Genomic DNA, 22,286 nt, shown 5'->3' with positions numbered 1-22,286 from the left:
AAATTATTGAATCAGTAACACTTACTACATGAATTAACATTAAAAGACAAACAACCAGTTGGAAAATTGGGGGACATGTTCAGTTTAGCAAAAATACTTTAGAAATGAAATACAGAGCACTTTTTGCAAGATCCCAAATGAAATAAAATATTAAGGTTTAAGAGTCTCTTAGACAGACTCTAGCAGCTAGAGGATCATCTGAGGTCTTTTTCAACAAGTTGATAAAGTAATGCAAGGAAGTCCACCATAGTTGCTAGAAGTTATTACACACGTGGTAGCTTTACCTGGAGCTTGGCAGAGAGCAGAATGAGCCAAGCTAATTCTCACTGTTCTTATCCTATTCCTGGCAGGGGAATGCGAAAGAAGCAGGTCTCCGATTCAAGAGTACGTAATGATCTTCCCTTTCCCTCTCTGTTGGCTCAGCTACAGGGTTGGACAGACATCAAGTCCCTCTACAGGGCCCACTGGTGCCCCTAACGTCCTGCGGCATCATTGCAGTTCGGACCTGTGCCTGAAGGTACAGTCACTCAGCACTGTGCATTCGCCAAGGAGGAGGAGGATAGGATGGGATGGAGACTTTTAGAACACAGTGCTGGAGGGTTCCTTTCAGAATCGTGACATGAGTCCAGTTTGTCTTTCACCCCTCTCCCTCCTCACCAAAAAGAAATGTTCCCTTATGTTCGTCTGCTTCTTTCACCAAAGTGTCCCACAAAGGGGCCCATCCTCCCTTCCATCATATGAATCCTTTTGTGTGCCAACCTCAAGCAGCCTGCTTAAACCAATCTGTGCCAATGTGATTAAATGTTTCTGTTATCTTCCAAGTGACACCTCATTTTAACCGAGACTGTCTAAAATTAGAGCTGAACCATAAAAACAACCACACTAAATAGTTTAGGCCTCTTGGAACATGATGACAAAGACATGCAGAAGACAAACAGGGCTTTCCAGGCCCTGGAAACCACACCAGCACATCGGCCACATTCTCCTCTCAGGAGTGGGCTAGCCCTCCAGGCCTATCCCTGGGCCAAGGAGAATACTAAGTTTGCACTTCACACAAGGCCACTACAGACAGTTAGGCAGTGTACAATCTACAACCGACCACTCATACCAGTCCACCCTTTAGGGCCCCTGACTCCTCCCTCTCTATATTCAGAGTACAACCACCACCAATCAGGAAAGATTAATCACTTTTTTAACCCTCCTCAACAGAGGTAGCGTAAATACTCGGTACCTCGGAAGCAACTTGGCTATGGAGACATATTTGTAATCACCAGCAACTAAGAGAGGCAGAGGCTGCTCCATGTCTCACAGTTCATAAGATGTTTTTCCCTTTCTTTCCGTAAGAATTGAAGCACAAAGAAGAGGAGTGGGAAGATAGCAGGTTGCAGTGAGTCCTGTGTGCAATAGAAAATAATGTAGTGACTCTTGAACTTCATGTGCATCAGGATTACTACAGGTGCTTGTTAAAATGGTAGATCCCTGACTCCTACCACAGGGTACTACTGATCCTGTAGGTCTAGAATGGAGCCCAGGAATCTGAACTTTTCATTGGTACCCCTGATGTTTGTAAATCCAGTTATGCATGGATTACTCCTTGACAAAGATGGAGATGGTGCATGCAAACCATTTAACACAAAGCCTGGCATGTTACGATATCTACTAGCTATAATTATTAAGCATCAGTATCCATTCCAACTTCATATATTCTACTTAGACTTGACCTTTTGCTAAGTGAAAATTGCACATGGGTGTGGCAGTGTGGTAGGAAATCAAGAGATTGTTTAGTGCAAGGGAAGAGAAATAGGAAGAGGAATACAAGACAAAGCCTAATTTGTGATCCATGAGCGTTTGATGAAAGCTCTTAAGCCAAAATGATCACCCCTCTTCCACAATATCAACAGTGCTGAAAAAACAATGCAAGAGTATTCAAAATAATTGCATATGAACCAGAAATTTCCAAAGGAAATACACTTAAAATATTGGCATTTTCATTTTTCTGATGCAGACACCAAAAGCAATATGAAGTTATTTGTTTTGTGGGCAAAGCAGGCCCCAAGTAATGAGGGGTTTTTGTAAATGACTGAGCCCACCAAGTTAGCATAATATAGAAGTACCGTAAATCCCAAACCTGATTGGCTGCTGTGCTACTGTGAGTCTTGGCTACTTTTCTCTGCTGCTGATATGGGCCCGCCACAGGTGGCTGGCGCTGACACTGTCTACTCCCCGCTGGTGTTCACCCCTCACAATAAATAGGACGGCCCTTCAGGAAATCTTCTGTTTAATTTGCATGCTCCTGAGTATGGGACAAAGCTCTGTTGTTTAAGAGCATAAATAATAAAAGCTTTGTTCTTTCTAACCAGGAGGGAAACTGTAGATCTCTCCAAAATCACTTGGTCTTAAACTGAGTGAGGACGACAAGAATGAAATATTATTTTAGGCTGCCCAACACCATCAGTCACTCAATCTTCTCTCCTGGCTTCAGAAAACAATGACTCAATATGGCCTTTTTCTGACAGGCTGTAGCCTTAGGAAAATACTTTCCTGAATTTAAATCAATGGAAGCCATTCAAAGCCCACTTAGCTTTCTCTCTTTGAAGCTTGGGCATAGGAACACAGCTGTTTGCATTCATATAATGAAAGGAAAATAGAAACTGTGAATGAAAAAAAAAATCGAAGTATTTTCTTACTGTATCCCAGGTGCTTGACATGTGTTTTATTGCTTGAGTCCCTCAGTGACCTCGACAAGGATAATGTGATTATCACCATTTCTTTCAAGACTAAGAGAGGTTAAATGCTTCCCTAAGGACTCAGAGTTGATAGTGGCAGAACAGCAAGTTAAATAAGAAAAAAAGTAAAAGTAGACTCATATCCTACATGTTGACCTTTAAATGAAAAACTTCTCATATTTCTACTAACATAATCTTATATAAATGTGATCATTTTGTTTCATAATCTGCTTTGTATCACTATTTCTCCATATCAAATATATGTAAAACTCTGCATCACCATTTTTATTGAGCACACAGGATTTCTTGGAAGGTAGTTACCATAATTGATTGTGCTAGTCCCCTATTAATGACCACTTAAGTTATTTCTAGTTTTCCCTATGAATATGCTTTGGCAAACATATTTTTATGTGCATGTAGTTATCTCTTTAGGGTACGCCCTAGAAAAGAAATTGCAAAGAGACTATACATTTTATGTTTCAGTACATATCACCCAACTGCCTTCTGAAAGGTTATATCAGGTAAACTACATGTGCTCATTTCTTCACACGGGGACACCAGGTTTCTCCAACCATTTACATTTCTGCCAAAATGACAGAGGGAAATGACAGGATTGTTGTTTTTATTCCATTTATTTTATCATCAGGCAAGTTAGACATCTTTTCCTATGTGTTGACCACTTGCAATTTTTCCAGATTAATTATCCCTATTCTTTTCCTATTTTCTATTAGAATCTGATTCCAAAATTCATTGCAAATGCTTCCTCCTGCCTCTTGCTGCTTTCTCATTGTCTGTACTGATGTATCGGAGACTTTGATCTCTAGCCAAGAAAAATTTGGCAACATATTGTCAGAGTGATTATTCAAGTTCCTTAAAACATGTTCTAAGAAGAAAAACTAGTTAGGTCTAAAGAGTAGAAAGCCATAAACTTCTTGGTTGTCTGCTTCAGAAATAGGTCATCCCCTGAATTTATCAGCAGTTGTTTATCTTAGAAGAAACAATGAGCCATTCAAACTTAAGCTCATTGTTTTGCAAAGAGAAATTTGGGTAATGGAAGAGGGACCAAGAATAGTGTGGAGGAACATCCCCAGAACCAGGGGCTGGAATGGAGGGAAGACCCTCACACACACAGACATTTCCACACCCAGGCAGTGGTAGGCCACAGTCACGGAATGCTTGTGCTGAGACCCAGGTTAGAGATATCCTCACTCCAAGGAAACTGAGGCCCACAGACAAAAAGTGACTTGTCTGAAATCAGCTGGCAAATGGCAGTCCCTTGACTTCCCTAGCAGAGCTCTTTCCAGACACTAACCAGAAGTAAAGCATAGCCCAAATTGAATCCCCAGAGCTTAAAACACTAATTCTGCCTCCCACAGTTCCTGGATCATGTTGAACGGCACTATGACAACAGTACCCTCATGCCCAGCCCGGGAACATGTGCACAGGGACTGGACCACATGCCAGGCCAGCATCTTGGCTGCTAGGGTTGGGCAGTATTCTGACTGGCTGTGGCCAGAGGGCTACAGGGACAATGTTAGGCTGCCCTGCTTGTTTCTGTATTCAAGAAAGAGAATGACCAAATCCAAACAGCAAAACAGAGCTGCTGTCATCCTTTTGTGATAGCCAGTTATTTTCTCATAAAAATCATTTGCATAATTAGCTTAGTTTGCTCATTCTTATCTATGCAGATTTAGCCAAATCTAGACTCTGAGCCAAAGTATGCCATGCCTGGCCATGTGGTGGTTCTGTTCTCCCAGATGGGCTTCATCCTTGTCCCAACAGAGACTCAAATGTGACCAAAATGTCTGACAGGTGAACTGGACAAGGGCTGCCATATCTCATCTCACCTGCGGAAAATCACATGGGTTGGTGGCCCCACATTCACTCCATTGCAGTGACCAAAGGCATGCAGCCAGCCAGCTATCCAATGCCATTAGCATCTTCTCTGTAGAATTCATGCTGGTCCCATCATGAAGCTCTTACCAAACCTACATAATGGCTATACAGGGTGTGGCAACAGTAGGCTTACAGTTGTGAGCACACGATACAGAGAGTGTATTACTGTTTATTAGTTACTGTATTGTTTTCCACATGAACAACGGTAAACCTACCTTTGCCCCACCCCACATTCCACCCAACACAGATCCTTGGTGAGGCCTAAAAAGGCAGCCTCCAACTTTTATCAATTCAAAAGCATTTTTTTAAACTCCTTAGACATCTTATGGCAGGGGTCCCCAAACTTTTTACACAGGGGGCCAGTTCACTGTCCCTCAGACTGTTGGAGGGCCAGACTATAAAAAAAAACTATGAACAAATCCCTATGCACACTGCACATATCTTATTTTAAAGTAAAAAAACAAAACGGGAACAAATATAACATTTAAAATAAAGAACAAGTAAATTTAAATCAACAAACTGACCAGTATTTCAATGGGAACTATGCTCCTCTCACTGACCACCAATGAAAGAGGTGCCCCTTCCAGAAGTGCGGTAGGGGCTGGATAAATGGCCTCAGGGGGCCGCATGTGGCCCGCGGGCCGTAGTTTGGGGACCCCTGTCTTATGGTCTAACAAAATAGTTTATATTGAGGCTTAAAGAACAACTGGGTAGGCAGACTTGGGGAAATGACCTAGGATTCAATGTGATAACTGTTTTTGTGCCAGGGGACACCAATGTATGACACTATTTAATCTTCACAACAATGTCCAAGATAGGTTTGTGGTTTTTTGGGGTTTTTTTTCTGTACTTGACACATAAAGAAACAGAGGAAACAGTAGGAATAGCTCATTTATAGATTCAGCTGATACTTCTACCAAATTTCATGACCTTTCATTGTGACTTTGAGCAGTTCTTCCAAAAGACCAAGAGAAAAGAAGAGAGGGGTCTGTCTCAAATGTCAACCTGTCTTGCAGGTTCATTTCTGGCTGCTGGACCAACTGGTTCCCCTCCACTTCCTCCCTGGAAAATAAAACGTGATCTCATGCTGGAGGCTCTCTTTGGAAATAGGATGTTTCCCACACACAAAAAATTAATAATAACTCTTTCCCCAACTTAGTACTTATTTTAGAAGAGTTTTGTGGGTTCCCAGCCATCTTCACGCAGGAAGTTGGATACTCCTGAATTGAGGAGAGACTCAAGTAAATTTTGGCAAACAGTAAACAAAGAACCAGATGGGGGAAGTTCCATTGGTCCAGAACATTTGGGAACACACGGATTTTCAGCAGAGATGTGCTCTGATAGATTTCTTTCATCTCCTTTCAAGCGTCCTATCAGCCGTGTGGTGACTGGGGGTCTTTATTTGCTGGCTCTGGGTATTGGGCTATGTGCAATCAGATTTTATTCCTTAAAACAGTAATTTGATTTAGATTAACAGATTTGTTTCTATTTTTTTTTCTCCAAAAAGGATCCAAAAGAAACTAATACATGATACCAAGGATGGAAGTAGCACCATTTGGAAATATTTAAGGTCTATTTATAATACACTTGACACAATACAACAGAGAAAAATATCTAATTCTATAGGTTATCCAAAATGATATCTGACTTGGTACTTAACACCTACAGGGAACTCAATAAATGCATGTTAACTAATTTATATTCGTCAGGATAATAATGGTCATGATAACGTGTATGTACAAGGAACTTCATTATTTTTCAAAACACTTTCACAAAAATGTCATTTTAAATGAACTTCAAAATCTCATGGAGGAGTGAGAAAGGGCTTTGTGAACATACATATGAAGGTTTATATCCTGATTTTGCCACTTGTTAACTCTCTTTTATAAGATTTTATTTGTTGATTTTAAAGAGAGGGAAGAAAGAAAGAAAGGGAAAGGGGGGCAGAGGAGCAGGAAGAACCTACTCATAGTTGCTTCTCATATGAGCCTTGACTGGGCAAGCCCAGGGCCTTGACCTGACAATCTCAGTGCTCCAGGTTAAGGCTATATCCACCACAGTTCAGTCACAGCATTTTTAACTGTGAAACCTGAATGATAACTATTCCTTCCTTGAGTTGATGAGAGATTTAAAGATATGCCAAAGACACAACAGAGTATATGACACATGGCAGGCACTTAGAAATGGAAATTAGTTTTATTATAAAGCAAGACTTATTAAATTATCTCCTCCCACATTTCAGGCAGCTAAGACTAAAAGAGACTAAATGATCTGACCAGTCACTACAGCTGCTAAGGGCCGGAGCTAGGACCAGAACCCAGGTTTCCAACCTACTAAACAAAAGAGTTATCTGCTGTTTCAAAACCTGAAGGGTGAAAAGTGGAATTATTACCAAATCAAGAATGTTGATCTCTGAATCTAAAAAGTAGTTGGTCCATGCTTTCCACAGCAAATAAGACAATTAAATTAAAACTCTGTCCCTGTGCTGGTGTTTTAAACAGGAAGCAGAATTAATTCAGGAGAATCTCACATCTCATTTCGATACAGGCAAAACTTTCTAGGGATATGATGGGTTTCATCTTTACCATCACTCATATCTTCCTTCCAACCTGCTTTCAAAAATTCACTAATCCCATCCCAAACAGGTAAAGGAGTTTATTGTGATGGAAGGCAGAACAGTCTGAGATCTAAAACACAAAGCAGGTGTTGGAATGATATCAAAAAAGCATGCCCCTGGGGGAAGTCAGGGTACAGAAAACATCTAAAATAAATACAGATTAACAGTATTTTTGTCGTAGTCATTTGGAATATTTTCTGAAACCTAAAGATCGGGCGTTGGTGTTTGATTTGGCAAACTGTATCTTAAATGATGAGCATGTCAACAAAATGAACTCAAATAAAGTTCCACATGTGGTATTAACCAAGAAGATCTACGACTATACCAAACATCACCACCATAGAAACTGGAAACTGAGAGAGCTTGCAAGGGAAAGAAAACATGCCTACAGATGAGGAAAGACAACACCAAGATTTCCTTGAAGATTTTGAAGAAGATGAGGCAGTTAGGAAACGTAAACATTTACAGAGGTTCAACCATTCCAGTGGAAAGTGATACAGGTGATGAAAAAGCACCTCAATTCAGTCTGCCTGACATGCCTAAACACCTTCACATTTCTCAAGATGCTACTGGTGGAGAAGGTAGATCATTGATGACATAATGTGATCATGTCGTGATAGTTTCTGCATCTGTAGGCTCAGGATGTTGGACAACATAACCTTTTCTATTCCATCTATGCCTCCATATTCAGAGAAGAGAAATTTAGTTTTAAACCTGAATAAATATGACTATTATAATTGCTCACTCAAAACAAATTGTTTTCACTAATCCTGACATTTCAGTATGGGTCATCCGTGCTTCAACTAATGAATATAATTTCTGAGCAAAACAGACTCCAAAGTAAGAGAAGCTGCCATCTCAGGAATGCTGCTAGAGGTCATCTTGTTTAAATATCATTTAAAATACACAGTTCATCCCTCCAGAGCAGGAATAAAGGTCACTTTAGGACCTGGTGTGGCCTCTGACACGTGACAGGCAAAACTTTTATCTGCACCTTTTCAGTTCTAGAACACAGTTAGGATGTATTCTCCTTGGAACTGCTTTATAATATGTCACTACATTCACCATTATTGACAATAATTTGAGACCAACCACCTAAGGTTCAGAGATTTTCAGAACTTTACGAGAACAAAAATCACTGGTGCTCTCCACAGCAAGCCTAACTTTCGTGAAATCACAGAAAAAAGTTCAGTATTGCTCACAACTTCATATCTTTTTGATGATGTAGATAGAATGTCTGGGGCACAGAGAGCCACACTAGTATTAATATAAACCCTAGTAATGAAAGCAGGGAGAAAGAGAGTTGGAGAACATAAAACACTCCCTTCCCCACTGCCTGGGAGAAAACAAGTCAAAACATGCCGTGCACTATAGACAGCATACTCTACCTGTTAAAAGAACATCAGTGTTGTAAATACATATTTAACACTGCCTAGTGTGTAATTTAGCTGACAATTGTTCCAAATTGTTATTTCTTTATTCTTGGCTTTATTTTTTTTTGCATTCCTTTAGTCCTTTTGCTTTATCTCCTCTCTACTGCTTCAGTAAGTCCTTGCATTTATTTCTGTTCCTTCCTTTATCCCTGTCCTTTGTTATATGGAAGTGCTTTCAGAAGAATCAAGTACTAAAGAATTGTGAAGTTGTTGTGTCATAATTACTCTTATCAACTTTATTATTTATATCAAGACATTTTTAAATGTCTCTTCTATTCTTACTATTGTATGTATATATATATATTGTTCTTCCAGCTTTTATCTTGTCTGGTCTTGATAGAATTTTCAGAATATGGCACATAAATATTAATAATAGGAGCAAAGCTGAATATATTTCTAATAACTATTTTGTTCTTATTATGGAAGTATCCAGTGAGTTAACCGACATTCATTAAACACCACCTGTAGGCACAATCATTGTACCATAACTGTGGAGGAAATTCCAAAGATAAGAAAGACATGTTACTTGACCTTAGTTAGCTTAGAGCCTAGTCAGAGTGACAAGCCACACAATGAGTAATTCAAGGGGACATCTATAAGATGTGCAGATAACTAGAGTTCAAACAGAGAAGCAAGTTTGAGTTAGCCAAGTAGAGGTGACCATATAAGGTTCTTTGAAGGTGAATTTCAAAAGGAAAAAGAAAGATGAGAAATCTGGGAAGAAAAGGGTATTCTGTCTGATCCACCAATATGTTATTAAATCCTTTCCTATATATAGCCTTTTGCAGTTTCCTAGGGACTATTCAGTTTTCTGATATCTTTCCAATTTCTGTTCTGAATATATTATCAAAAATGGCTTTGGAACTTATGATCTAATATGTTTGACATTATATAGTTTTTGTTGGGTGGGTTTTTTTTTTACTTCCATGATCTTGCATATTGCTTTTGTATAATAACCACAGCCTGCTTCACTAGTTCTTTTATGTTTTTCAGGTCTTTTTCAGTGTTTCTTTTTTGTATGACTTGTAAAAGCCAACCTTTTGTAAAAGCAGTCCTGTGGCATCTGTTGTGGGAGGTCTGTGAGGCAGCACAGCAGTCTAGAGACTCTATTCCAGCCCTCACCAAAGCTCTAGATCAGGGGTCCCCAAACTTTTTACACAGGGGGCCAGTTCACTGTCCCTCAGACTGTTGGAGGGTTGGACTATAAAAGAAATTATGAACCAATCCCTATGCACACTGCACATATCTTATTTTAAAGTAAAAAAACAAAATGGGAACAAATACAATGTTTAAAATAAAGAATAAGTAAATTTAAATCAACAAACTGACCAATATTTCAATAGGAACTATGCTCCTCTCACTGACCACCAACGAAAGAGGTGCCCCTTCCGGAAGTGCAGCGGGGGCTAGATAAATAGTCTCAGGGGGCCGCATGCGGCCCACGGGGCTGTAGTTTGGGGACCCCTGCTCTAGATTGTCCCTCAGTTTCATTCTCTCTGCGAAAGGGATCAAGTTACAAAACAGCCTCCTCCACCCTGAAATGGGCCACCCAACCAAAATTATTTCACTTCAGTCTGAATTTGTTAGACAACTATCCACTTCAATAAATTCCGAGCCTGGAATGGAAGTGTTTCCACCATCTTTTCCAACAGGCTGTCCCTTCTTTTCCAGATTTATTGGATGCAGTGACTTTTACTTGAAAATTAAAATTCATCCTGGTAAGAAAAAAAAGGCAATGCTTTTAATTGAGAAGCCAGACTTCCAATACCACCAGTTTCTGTCTAATTGTGTTGAGCATGGGCTGCCAGTGGGAGGGCTCCCATGACCTGGCCTTCCCCACACAAAAGGATGAGATGCATCACCTGTCTGCCTGTAGGAAACATGTATTTTTGTTCTGAAATAAATGATGTAATGTCAAAACCAAATGTCTGAATGGAGTTAATATAAATCTTACATTTGCATGAAAGTGTACCTGACTGTTCATCCCTGAGAGCTAGCATTACTCATGAAGCGGGTGTGAGACAACTGCAAGGAGGAAAACAGGACAAAGTGCTGTGAGATGGGGAACTGAGGCGGCAAGTAAAAAGGTCACTTTTTTCACATTGTTTCCAAAGTACAGTCAAAGCGAGGGCCACATATGGCATTAGCATTATTCATCACCCTCTGCTCACAACAGGAATCTCGGACAATTTGCATGCTTGTTTCCAATCAAGTAATTTAATAAGATCTAACATTTGCCCATGTGACTTCAGATTTAAAAATAAATAATTCTGGGGTAAAGCATTTGTCTCATCTGCTATCCCTTTCTCTACCAGCTCAGTCTTTTGAATGGAGAATGAAGAGCTCTCAGGCCCAAGAAGCACATCAAGGTATCTTCTTCTCTACTAGGAGACCCTGAGCTGAGCACACTACAACATAGCCATGGGTGTTTGTACGCTGCAAGCCAGTGTCACATTTAGCCTGGTTCTTTTCATCATAGGCTTGATTTATCAGGCAAATTTTCAAAGTTCAATGCTGAAGGATCTACCCTGGAGCCAACTTCAAAGCCAGGCCTTAGGGTTATAGAAATAAAATAAGCAGAGCACTCAGTGACAAATAACTACTTTGAATTGCAAGGTACATGTAGAAATGTTCATCCTATAAATCCTAGCCTCGATTTTTGCCTCGGTTAGAAAGTATTCCAAGTTGAACCTTAGCTTCTTCCTCAAGGTGTCATTTTAATTCAGTCCTGCATTGACACATATATAAATCAGGTTCCACCCTCTTCTCTAATACATGTATCACTTTGCTAGTTGGCAGGCTTTGAGAGGGATTGATAGTTGCCCTGCCTGGCTTAGAAACAGTCTGGCAGCAGCTGGCGAGGCCACAGAGCCAATCCAATTTCCATCATCTTCATCAAAGTTTTCAAAGTATGGATGCCAGCCTGCTGGTACCTGAGTGGATTAGAGTGTCCCCCTCCTATGCATCCAGTCTGAACCCAGGTGTCAAGCTCTGAAAGGCCTCTAAGCAGACAGGCAGCATGTTCTCAGCATTTCTGGAGTGCCTGCTTCTGCAGAGTAGATAGGAGATGACACTGTTCCTGACCTAAAAGAGCAGAATATGCATTCACACACACATGCACATACGTGTACACACACTTATGCACACCTGTATACACACATGTACAAACCTGCTCCTGATATAGTAGGGGAAATACTTGTGAAGTTCCAAAAGGAATAAAAATGTTTAAATTAATACAAAAGTACTGCCAAGGCTCTGAGGTTTGGAACAGAGTGTTCCATAAATGCTTTTTCTACCTTCCTAAAAAAAGAAGTCCAAAACAGTAAATAGACAAGGGAAAACAAGAGAGATGGGGTGACTCTCAGAAACTGAATAGCACATATCATGGCCCCGACAGCTAAGAGGAGAAAAAGGCTCATGGTGTCAAAGAAAAGCAGGCAGAATTTAAATTAAAAAAAAAAAAGATCAGTGAAAAATCAAAAAGGGAGGAGAGGAGAGAGGCCGAAGTCGGTGAGGGAGCTGAGCAAAAGGGTTTAAGCTGAAATAACCACAAAGGAAGAAAAGGGGCCCATAACTGACCAAGTGTAAATAACTCTTCCCTAACTTTACAGTATTAAATTTTATATACATAAATTATCAAAGGCTTCTGGGGTCATCATATTACCAGGTTGAGTGAAGTATAGAAACCTTACTTCCCTTTATGATGTTTTACTCTTCTTTGTTTACGATTACCTTAAATATTTCCTCTGACATCAGAAAGTTTTAATTTTGCTTTTCAGCCAAAACAAGTGATGAGACATTTTGAAATGTAGAAACTAAGAGAAAAGGACTGGACTTCCCTTAGTAAATCATAGTTCAAGTCGGACAAAATGTTACTAACATTTTTTTCTAATTATAAAAACATATAGTCATTTAAAGAATTTGAAAAATACAAAAAAAGAGTAAAGAAGGAAAAGAAACACCTATAGTTCTATTATCAAGAGATAGCCTGATCCTGTTTGGTTGGCTCAGTGGTATAGCGACAGCCCGTTGTGTGGATGTCCTGGGTTCAATTCCCAGTCAGGCCATAGAGAAGCACTCATCTGCTTCTCCACCTCTCCTCTCACTTCTCTCTCTCTCTCTCTCTCTCTCTCTCTCTCTCTTTCTCTCTCTCTCTATCTTCCCCTCCTGCAGCCATGACTTGATTGGAGCAAGTTGGCCCTGGGCACTAAGGATGGCTCCGTGGCCTCCACTTCAGGTGCTAAGAAGAGCTCGGTTTCTGAGCAATGGAGCAATGACCCAGATGGGCAGAACATCACTCCTAGTGGGTTTGCTGGGTGGATCTCAGTCAGGGTGCATGCAGGATTCTGTCTCCCTCCCCACCTCTCACTGAAAGAAAAAAAAAAAGAGAGAGAGAGAGAGGAAGATCCTCTGTTAACATATATTCTTCTGTTCACATAAATACGACTCAGGATTGTAGTATACATTTGGTGATTTTTTTCACATGTTTTATCATACAGAATTTTCATTACATTAAATCATTTTTAAAACAACATTTAGACATTCACTTTGATTCTTAGTTTTTATAATCTGAGTGTAATGTTATTAGTATCTTCATACATAATTTTTTGTCCTAGTTTCTAATTACTTCCAAAGAATAGATTATTGAAGGGCAAATTTGGTACTTGGTTCAAAAGGCACCAAATGTGTTATTTAGAAATTTAATACTAATTTATACTTCCACTAACAACAGAGATAGGTTTGTTTTACCACACCCTAGCCACATACTGAACATTTTTTTAATCTTCTACTAAATTGATAAAGGTGCAAAATACAATGTCAAAAGCACTATTAACCCTAATCCAGTTTACTATTTACTATTTATTTACAAAGTCAACTTCTAAAGATACACAAAATACTTATACTTTTTAGAATGATGAGCTCCTTAGAAAATCAGATGAAGTCAATGAATCTCTTGAGCTCATCCTTAAACAAACTCAGTCTGACTTCTAGACGTCAGACCTAAGTGGAACTTCTAGAACATGGGCTCATTTGTAAGCCTAGACACAATAATTAGTTTAAGTACATTGAGTATACATGATTTAGTGGGAAATGACTCAGCTTGAACCATGTGACTTGGTTACTGATTCTAGCTCTATGGGTAAACAACATGCTAGCCTCTAGAATCCCTTCCATCTGTAATACCCTGGAGCTCTAAGATAATGTCAGCCATTACTGATTGTAGATTAACTGTTCTGTGGACATTCATGGTTATTTTCTGTACCTAGGCTGGGTTCTTTGACGTAGAACCAGGACCTTCTCAACTCTATGTGACATCTGCTCCAGGAATACAAATTAATGTCAACACTGTTGACTGCACATATCTCACTGTGTTTTATGGTAGACTGGGAGTTCCTTCCAGGCACAAACTGAGTCTAACTCAACTGTGTCTGAATTAGTTGACATATACACCAATAAATGTCTGCTAAAGTAAACCAACCTAAACAAAAGAATAGAGTGTCTTCCAAAATTAAATAAAAGTAGTTTTGTTTTGTTTGAGTTGACTATAATTCTACAAAATGTCTAAATATGCATAGTCATTAGCCATCTTTTCTGTTTAAACAAAATGTTTATACAGCTCATTTTTAGTATTCATAGTAGTTATGTTCTACTAAGTCACTGAGAACACTGAATTAGTGAATTCACTGTTTCTGGGGAAATATCAGGGTTACATTCCTGCAAACATCTGGTCACAGCATTGTCATCAACCAAATGATACATAATCTTGTATTGTATATACTTCCGTTTAAAGATACCTTATTTAATATATATTGTCAATTCATTAACATTGAACTCACGACCAACAGCTCTGGAACTCATGCCTGAACCAAGCTTATCTAACACATGTATCTTCTCAATGCACATCACAGCCTTCTTGTGCTTAGTGACACTAGACAATACTTTAGCACTATACTTGGGGACCATTGGACACAGCAAAATCACCATCAAAAAACACAGAAATACAAAAAATGTAGTGCTAAATATTCCAAGAAAAGGACACTTGTTTACAGTAAGAGAGCTAAAACAAGAAGGCAGAACACTGCTTTGTTAGAGACTCAATAAATATGCATTGCATTAGTCAGGTTTCTCCAGAGAAACAGAATCAACAGGAGAAATATATCTGCAGATACACACAGCTGGAGACCCAGAAGAGCTGGTGGTATAACTCTGAGTACTAGAGGGTCAATGGTGTAAGGCCCACCCAAGGACAGAAAACTGATGTCTCAGTTCAGCATTCAGGCCGAGAGCATTACTTTTCCCTCCCCTTGCCCTTTGTTCTACTCAGGCCCTCCACACATTGCATAATAGCCACCTTCACAAGGGGTTAGGAAGGGGAGATCTGCTTTACTCAGTCTACCAATTCCAATATTAATCCTGTCTAGAAATATTCTCACAGACACAACTAGAAATAATGTTTAGCCCAATATCTGGAAACCCTGCAATCCAGTAAAGTTGACACATAAAATCACACTTGCTAAAATAGGAAGACAACTTATTATATGCCATTGGCTCACATGTTCACCAAATACATAGCTTCATAAACTCCAAAGAATAAAGAGCTGTTATTTTTAATTATTTATTTTATAAGAAGCCATTCTCCTACCACATTGCATCTGGTAACATCATATAATTATTCTGTGAACAAATTTATGAGGCAATACTATACTGTAGAAATTTTAAAATAATAATTATTATATCATATATCACATGATACTAAGCCATTTTCATTTCATTTTTGTTTCCTCTTTTTATTTCTTTTTTATTGTTTTTAAATTTTATTTAGAAAATTCAACTTAACAGGGTGACATTGATCAATAATGAGTACATAGGTTTCTGGTAAACTTTTCTAAAGCATTTGAACTATTGATTATGTTGTATACCCATCATCCAAAGTCAAATCATTTTTTGTCACCATATATTTGTCCCTCTTTACACCCTTGCCTCCATCCCCTCCTCCACATCCCCCTCCCCCAGTAACCACTTCACTTTTATCTATGTCCATGAGTCTCAGTTTTGTATCCCAACTATGTGTGAAATCATACAGTTCTTAGCTCTTTCTGATTTACTTATTTCATTCAGTATAATGTTCTCAAGTTTTATCCATGTTGTCATAAATGGCAATAGGTCATCATTTCTTATGGCTGAGTAGTATTCCATAGTATATATGTACCACATCTTCTTTATCCAATCTTCTATAGAAGAGCTTTTTGGTTGTTTCCATGTCTTAGCCATTGTGAACAATGCTGCGATGAACATGGGGCTGCATGTATCTTTACATAACAATGTTTTAGAGTTTTGGGGGTATATACCCAGTAGAGGGATTGCTGGGTCATATGGTAGTTCTATTCTTAATTTTTTGAGGAATCACAATACTTTCTTCCATAATGGTTATACTACTTTATATTTCCACCAACAGTGAATGAGGGTTCCTTTTTCTCCACAGCCTCTCCAACACTTGTTATTACCTGTCTTGTTGATAACAGCTAATCTAACAGGTGTGAGGTGGTATCTCATTGTAGTTTCGATTTGCATTTCCCTAATATCTAGTGAAGATGAGCATCTTTTCATATATCTATTGGCCATTTGTATTTCTTCCTGGGAGAACTATCTGTTTATGTCTTTTCCCATTTTTTTTTTTCATTTTCGAGAGGAGAGGGAGAGACAGAGAGAGAGAAGGGGGGGAGGAGCTGGAAGCATCAACTCCCATATGTGCCTTGACCAGGCAAGCCCAGGGTTTCGAACCGGCGACCTCAGCATGCTTTATCCACTGCGCCACCACAGGTCAGGCCCATTTTTTAATTAAATTGTTTGCTTGTTTGTTCTTGAGTTTTGTGAGTTCTTTGTATATTTTGGATATTAGGCCCCTATCTGAGCTATTTGAAAATATCATCTCCCATTTAGTTGACTGTCAGTTTGTTTTGTTGTCAGTTTCTTTTGCTGTGCAAAAGCTTCTTAGTCTGATGTGGTCCCATTCATTTATCTTTGCCTTCATTTCCCTTGCCTTTGGAGTCAGATTCATAAGATGTTCTTTATGGCCAACGTCCATGAGTTTAGTACCTATGTTTTCTTCTATGAAATTTAGTGTTTCAGGTCTTATATTTAGGTCTTCTTCCATTTTTAACTAATTTTGGTACAAGGAGGCAAACTGTAGTAGAGTTCACTCTTTTGCACGTGGCTCTCCAAAATCCCATATTCTTAATTGCTACATTATATGGTAGTGGATTTTAGTATAGGAAAATATATTTATAAAGATTTTAGGTCACATCAAGTATTACATTAATGCTAAAAAATTTCATATTGCAGCCAAAATACTTTTCTAGATGAAGAAATAGTCATAAGTCAAATAACACCCATAAGCTCAGTAGGAAGGTGTCACATTTATTTCTCTAAAAACTGATATCCAAAAACAGAACCATTCAATGAAACACAGCTAACTAATAACCATGTAAAATTAAATTATAAATAATCAGGAAAACTAATACAATACAAAGCAGGATCTTTTAGACTGACTCCACAAATGGAAATAATATAGACAATAAACAATACTCTGTGAAAGTCAAGTTCAAGTACAATGTATGCATATGTGCTTTATTGCATTATCTTTGCATACTTTTATACTGTTTCTTTTAACCGGGTTTACATGTTTTATTCTCCACCTCTCTTTTTGAGGGTTATAAAAATACTTTGAAGAATATGTTTCAATCATTCTGGGCTATCTTTTTGTCTTCACATTAAATAAAGATCTTTATGTTAAGTAATCAAATAGTTGATTCACTTGATGTGCAGATTAAAAATTTTATACTAAGCATTTTTAAATTTTATGTTTCATAGAAACAGAATGACTTTAAGCTATATACACACACGTCCAAATACAAATATGTGTATATGTAGACAGAGACTGATGCAAAAATCTGTTTCTTAATGTTGATTGGAGTAAAAAATACTTGAAAAACCGTCCCCTGGAAACTTTTTTTTCAACAGAAGTCTAGTTGCCATTATATGTTATGTCACCTGTACTTACTAAATGTAAATGGATTAAATGCTCTAAAAAAATGACAGAAGGTTGCTGAAAAAAACAAGACCCATCTACATGCTGCCTACAAGAAACTTACTTCAAATCAAAAGACACATGCAGATAAGAGAAGAGATGGAAATATATATTCCACACAAATAGATATGGAAGCAATACTCATATTAGAAAAAATATTTAAGACTAGTTTTAAAAGACAAAGAAACACATTGCATAATTATAAAGAAATAAACCCAAGAAGAAGATATAACAATCACAAATATCTATGCACTTAACATAGGAGCACAGTCCCTTTCTGAAAACCACCGTACCTTTGTGTTTTGTGCGCTGTGGTCTTCCAGACTTTCCCTCAGTGGCTGAACAGTTACCCAGCCTCCATGTCTGGCTCTCTCTCTTTTCTCTCAAGAACATCTTGCAATTGCTTTCTAGGCTCTCTGATTCAGGACCATTGTCTTCCATATGTTGTCTCCCAAAAGAGATTGGAGTGATGAGACATGAGAAGGAGATCAGCTTTAATGTGAACTCTGGGCTTATGCTACCCCAAGCAGAAGAAACTCTATATGGCACAGCAATTAGTGAAAAGATTTAGAATTATAGCAAAAAAAATGGTAATACTGATGTTAATGAGAGTTCATGTTTATTGAGTATTTTGTGCCAGGTATTGTTCCAAGCATTTTATATAAATTACCTTATTAAATTTCTACAGTAACACTGAGGAGGTAATGTTATCTCCACTTTGCAGATCAGGCAAATGAAGCACAGAGTCTTGAAGCAACTACCATATAGTCTCACAGCTACAGAGTTGTGGTGAATATAGAAGGAAAATAAGTAAAAGAAAACTATGAAAAAATCCAGAAAGAAGATACTATTGAATTATCTTCTTGACTAAGTGGGGTCCGATTTTTCAGGGTAACTTTAGTTTGCCTTTAGTTAGAACCACAAGCATTCACACACACTCAAGGCAGGTAGATGCCTACATCCCAACTGACTTTACCTGTCAGCTTTTGCGTGGATTTGTGGAAATCACCAATGTCAATCTCAGAGGGTGTATTTCTTAAGGAAGATACTGCTTTTGTCCCTCCCAAACTTGAGTTTTCCTAAGAAGATGTTGAAAAGTTTGTAGGGACTCACAAGGACACCAAACCACAAAGCAAGAAGCCTTAGCACCTGACAACTAAAATGTACCCTGCTTATTTGAGACAGGTCCATCCTCCACTGTATTTTGGGAAACATGGCAAAAAAGCTGGTAGATGAAAGGTATTTTGAAGATCAACAAAATAAACCACTTAAAACATGCATCCAAAATCACTGAGGGGAAAGAGGTCATCATATCCTAAAGCCAGTGAAATAACCCCTTCACAAACAAATATCAAAAAGCTAGGCTAAATATTGGGGATTAGATAGTGGTTATCAAGGAACTAAAAAAAAATCACTAAAATGTGGAAAGATAAGAAGAAAGCAGAAGGCTATTACTAGCTTTTACTAGCAAATGTGAAATGCTTATTAAAAAGAGAGAGAACTTTCAGCCTGACATTTAGACATTGCTTATGTGATATGCACTATCCCATTAGAGCCCTGACCTAAATTTAGTTTAAAAAGAACTAAGTCTCTGCTCCCACCCATTTCCAAATGCCAGCTGGGAATTCATTTCTCAGACCCTTTTCATCTACAAGAAAGCCCTGAGAACTTTTTAAATTTTTAAGGACAAAAAGGTCAGAAAGCTAAAACACAGTATGCAGTCTCTCCTCTTTCCTAAAATGGCCAATTGGCTCAAGTCCATGATAATGAAAGAGTTAAAATTCTGCACTGGTTAAGAACCAGTTGACCTTTAAATATGCTGGTTAGAATCCAATCACCTTTCAACAAGCATGAAATCTGGCACAAGGCATACTAACACACACCGATTATTTCATAGCCTACATGACAGAGCTCTCAGTGTCCTGTTTAGAAAAAACAGGACTTTAGAAAAAAGCCAGGCTTAGACGCTGAGTATCTCTGTCAACGGTCTTGTCCTTCAGTTAACTGTCTCCAAACGTGTTGCTAGATTAAGGCATTTTCTTTAAAAAGCACAATTCCTTAAAGAAAACATTTTTAATGTTTTTGAAATCCTTTTGTGTGTTTAGCACATTAAAAGTAAATATAGCTGGGAAATAATTAATTACTATGCCCAGTTAAGAACTTTGCATGCCATATATGTAAGAGAAAAACTTTCCCTTCACACTAAAAGGGTAAAACGCTGAATCCTACGCTGAGCAATTGTATTAAAAGTCTAGAGAATCAACACCAATTATTGAGTGTCTACACCCTATAACGACTCTTTGCTTTTCAAAAGTAATTCCTATGAGCCTCCTTTATATGCTGATAATCCCTCATGTCTTCAAAACAATTGTTTTCAAAATTTTGTCACAGGTTTCTTATAAGAATATACTGCTAGCTGTTTTGGTGCAGTGGGCAGAGATAGAAGCCCTCCCTGCAGGACCAGACGGACAGTTTCTGGTCAACTGCAAGACTGTGTTCCTTACCACTGCTTTAGTTCTCTATCTCCAGTTACCTGTAATATTAAGCTCATACATAAACCATATTCTTGCCCCAGTGTGTTTTTTCTTTGTTTAATCCTTTGCCTTCAGACTGAGACTGCTGAGATTTCTTCCCAAATCACAAAATCCTCTTCTCTCTTGGCATCTTGCTCTGGTGAGAGGCTTCTGCTGGCAGTGCCCATGTTTGCCAGCCCCTCCTTGCCACAATATTTGACTTCCCTTCAGTCATCGCGTGTCATTTGAGTCCAGAAAGAGAACAGTCAGGTCTCACAGTGATTTGAGCAGTGGCCAAGGCCATTGCCATCATCACCCACCCAACCACTTCTGCTCTGGGGCTGAGGAGGGAGGCTTGATTCAGGAACAGAGAGCATCTCCTGGCTTAGGTACTGCTCACAGGCTGTCAGCAAGACGTCTGTCAGCCTGAGGGCCTGGCAGAGAAGGCCCTGTGGAGTTTACTGTCCAACAGGATGACTTGGTTACATGTTTAGATCTATGGACTCCTTTGCAATCAAAGGGACCCTCCCAGAACTCTGGAAGAGCGGGGTCATTCTACAGACGTGTCAGGCAAGACAGACAACCAAGGTTCCCACGGGCCTTGCTCACATCCTGTCCTAATTCTCACTCATTCCCAAGGAGCAGAGCTTCCTCGCTAGCTTCTTGTAAGCAGCCACTAATTCCAATCTCATTTTCCTTCCTCTGGACAGAGTCAATGTTTAAGTCCAGATTCTCATCACTGACTCCAACTCACAACTAATTTCTCACCCCTCATTCACCTTGCCAAGACTTGGGGAGCATGGGACGTGAAAATGTCTTTTTCTACCATCCTCAGCTCAGGTGCCAACAGAAAAATGCACATCACTGGAGTACCAGGTGTGAACTAACACTAGGCACATGCCTGATTTTCTTAGCTATTCTCCTTACACACAGCGAATGACTCACTCCATCACATCGTCCTAAAATCTGCGACACAAAAAAGACTCAAAGCCCTATATGCCTGACGAATTGTATGGCAAGACATTTAGTTAACATTCGCTATTTTATTACACAGGGTACACAATCCTATGGTGGATGAAATCCATTTAGGTGCCCCAGCCCAGCTTCAATTTTCTGTTCTCTCTGTCAGCATCCTGCGTACAATAGCCTCCACCAGCAATATGGTTTTGGGAGAAAGAAAACTGAGGATTTGGTCTCTGGGTTGCTATTAATTGAGAGACTGAGCAAGTCACTAAAATTCACTAAAACCTCAGTTTCATCTTCTGTAAAATGGGGATTGTAATATCTGCCTCACAGGGTGCTATGAAGGAAGCAAATGAGATCATGAAAATGAACATAATTTTGAATCATAAGCAGAGAAAAAGGGAAAGGCGTAAGGGGAAAAACTAAAAAGATCTGCCTCCCTCACCATTTTACACGAGCAGGTGAAATAAAATGTTCAGACAGGAAACCGAAAGGAAGGTTTCGGTTCAAAATACAATGGTCTTAGGAACTGTCAAAGGGAGTTCTCCACTGCCATCTCCAAAATGGCCACGAGCTCGCTCTGAGCAGCATGTTTGAACCCTGGGTGCCTGGGGAGCCGCACTGAAGCTGGGGGACCACCTACACCAAAAGACCCAAGTGCTGTCCTCGGCTCCTTCCCAGGAGTCTATGGACGACAGCCACTGAAGGACAAACTTAGAGAGTGGGGGTGAGACAAACCCCGCAGACTGTGAACTTACGTTATTCCCTTGGCAGATCAGCTTCAGGAGAAAATCCCAGCTTTGTGTTTTCTGCTTGGTCCCTCTCGAATCGGAAGTTCTGCTCAGAGGCCCAAAATAGAAAACAGGAAGTTAATAGAACTGGTTTCCCTAACTCCCCCAAAGCAAATCACTGCGCTTGTTACGGATGAGCAATACGGTAAGGTGTTCCCAGGTCGGCCGCAGCTCTTGAATACCGGTCAAGTCTAAATTGTTGACGAGTGGTCTCACCATAGCTACCTAGTACTTAGGCAGCATGTTGCAGCAGAAAGTG

General features: G+C 39.2%; 1 protein-coding gene across 1 annotated transcript in view; it reads right to left on the bottom strand.

The window, feature by feature from the left end:
* Window positions 1-22,012, bottom strand: part of PDE4D (phosphodiesterase 4D) — a 1,576,413-nt gene extending 1,554,401 nt beyond the window's left edge. Inside the window, exon 1 of the mRNA XM_066242823.1 lies at window positions 21,995-22,012. The gene's annotated coding sequence lies outside the window, so the exon portion shown is untranslated. The remainder of the gene's footprint in view (window positions 1-21,994) is intronic.
* Between the last annotated feature and the right edge of the window lie 274 nt (window positions 22,013-22,286).

The sequence above is a fragment of the Saccopteryx bilineata genome, chromosome 1 (genome assembly GCF_036850765.1).
Source record: "Saccopteryx bilineata isolate mSacBil1 chromosome 1, mSacBil1_pri_phased_curated, whole genome shotgun sequence".
Taxonomy (NCBI): Eukaryota; Metazoa; Chordata; class Mammalia; order Chiroptera; family Emballonuridae; genus Saccopteryx; species Saccopteryx bilineata.
The sequence above is the reverse complement of the archived record's forward strand: the minus strand, read 5'-3'. Positions and strand labels throughout refer to the sequence as shown.